Below are 2,257 nucleotides of genomic sequence, written 5' to 3' on the forward strand. Positions count from 1 at the left end.
TCCAGGACTTGTGCTCAGCAAGGCCTGGCCGGATGCGCACAAGAGGCCAGGACCGAGAAGCCTGCAGGCCGCCCAGGTCCTGCACACCTGAGCCGCACAGCTGGGGAGAGGCAGCAGGCCGCTCCCTTGCCCCAGGACACAGGCGAGGGAGCCCAAGCTGCCGACTGGGTGCCTTTGTTCAGCGTGAGCCCTCCTGCCACTGTCCCTCTGCATCCTGGGTGCGCGCGTGAGGGCCCCACAGGGGGATGTAGAGGCCAGAGCCAGAGTCTGCTTCCCCTTCTCGGAGTTTCCATGGGCAGCGGGGAAGAATCCTGCAGGACGTGAGCTGTGAAACCGCACGCACCTGCCATGGGTCCTAGCACAGATGGTTCCTCAACGCTAGGACGTCAGGCACCTGCCAGGGCCAGTGGGTCCGCGGCATGTGCCAAGGCCACGGCGTGCGTCCACCGCTCGCTGCTGAGCGGGCTGCAGCTGTGCATGTCGGATTCCAAGAGCAGCCGGGCCAGCCAGCCAGCATCAGCGAGGCGGGCATGAGCACGGTGAGCTCCACGGCCGGCGACGTGCATTCCGCCACCATCAGCCTGGGCGAGGCGGAGGCCAACATCGACCACCGGGACCTACGCGGGCGAGTGGAAGAGCGACCAGCGCTCCGGCTTCGGCGTGAGCCAGCGCTCGGACAGGCTCCAGGTCGAGGGCGAGTGGGCCAGCCACCGGCGGCACCCCGGCTACGGCTGCCTGACCTCCCCCGACAGCACCAAGGAGGAGGGCAGGTACAATCACAACCTCCTGGTGAGCTGCAAGCCCAAGAACCTCATCCCGCTGCAGGCCAGCAAGATCCGGGAGAAGGTGGACTGGGCCGTGGGAGGTGGCCGAGCGGGCCGGCCACCATCGCCAAGCAGGAAGGCGGAGATGGCGGCTTCCAGGACCTCCCACTCCCGAGGAACAAGGTGGCCCACTTCTCCCGGCAGGTGTTGGTGGACGAGGAGCCAGGAGGGGACATCCAGGTGCACCTGCAAGGCTGGGGCAAGGAGGAGGCCGGGGGAGCCTCCGGGGCGTGCGCCAGCCTGCCGAGGACCTTCGTGCCTGGGGCTCGGGCCACAGGCATCCCGGGAACCCAAAACCCCGGGAGCGGTGGGCCCCACGTTCTCGTGGACGCCCCACAGCGCGGGGGAGGGGGGACGGCAAGCTGCTGGAGCGGATGAGGCACAGCTGAGGAACTACAAGCTGGAGATGAGGCCGCTGCTGAGGATGCACGCCCACCCCCAGAGAAGACGCTGCGGGCCTGGGGCTTTGCGGTGCAGAGGCTGCGGCCCAAGTCCCAGAACAAAGAGAGCTTGAGGCCGGCCTCCGCCATGGAGCCCACGGTGCAGAAACTGGGGAGCCTGAGGCTGCTCCCCTACCCCGCACCCCGGGCTGAGCCCCCAGCTGCTGCGCTGAGACCTGACCCTCTCCCCGCCCTAGAAGTCCTTGCCTGTGGCGCTGGAGTCCGACGAGAACGGGGCGAGTTAAAGTCCAGCTCCGGCTCCGCATGGCTTGGTGGCCATGTGATCTTGCTCAGCATCCTGTCGGTATCCTGTTCATCAACTTCATCTGATGCATCGGGCCGCCACAGCCACGAGCACCACAGCCAGGAGCCGGCTCCCCGAGATCCAGACCCCGGCCTGGACGGTCCAGCGGCCTCCGAGGGGCTGCAGAGCACTGAGCCCACTCCGCTGTGGCCGGTGTGGCTTCACGTGTGGGCCCTGGGCTCCATGTGCCGGACGTGTCTCCGATGCCTGGTTACTGACCTCCACGGGTTGTCACTTGTTTGTTCTGTGCCTACCTCGACCTCCCCGACAGATATGCATTGTGCCCGTGCTGCTCAGAGAGCGTCTGGCCCAGGACGGCCTTGAGACGCTGTTGCATATACACCTCCCCAGTGTACGACGCTAGTGCGTTCTGTCCCTCAGAAACAGGTCCACTGTGTCTCTGCCACCAGAGAACAGGTGTGGGACACGCCTGGGTGCCCACTGCCCTCGTCCTTGTGCAGGGCCGTGTCCGCTCCCACCTGTGGGGAGCCCTAGAGCCCTCCTGTGCAGGCCCTTCGGGCCCAGCCCTTCTCACGGACTCTGCCTTGCTTTGTTTCTCTGCTCCCTTTCGAGCATATTTCTTTACCACACTGCACTAGATTGCTATTTTTTTTTAACTTTTATTTAATGATTATAAATTTCCAAAGTACAGCTTATGGATTACAATGGCTTCCCCCCCATAACGTCCC

The 2,257-nt window shown here is 64.9% G+C and overlaps 1 pseudogene; it reads left to right on the forward strand.

Moving 5' to 3' along the window:
- Positions 1 to 348: 348 nt before the first annotated feature.
- On the forward strand, positions 349 to 1,892 carry LOC127487767 (junctophilin-3 pseudogene; annotated as a pseudogene).
- The last annotated feature ends 365 nt before the right edge of the window (positions 1,893 to 2,257 follow it).

This window comes from Oryctolagus cuniculus, chromosome 16 (assembly GCF_964237555.1).
Source record: "Oryctolagus cuniculus chromosome 16, mOryCun1.1, whole genome shotgun sequence".
Classification (NCBI taxonomy): Eukaryota; Metazoa; Chordata; class Mammalia; order Lagomorpha; family Leporidae; genus Oryctolagus; species Oryctolagus cuniculus.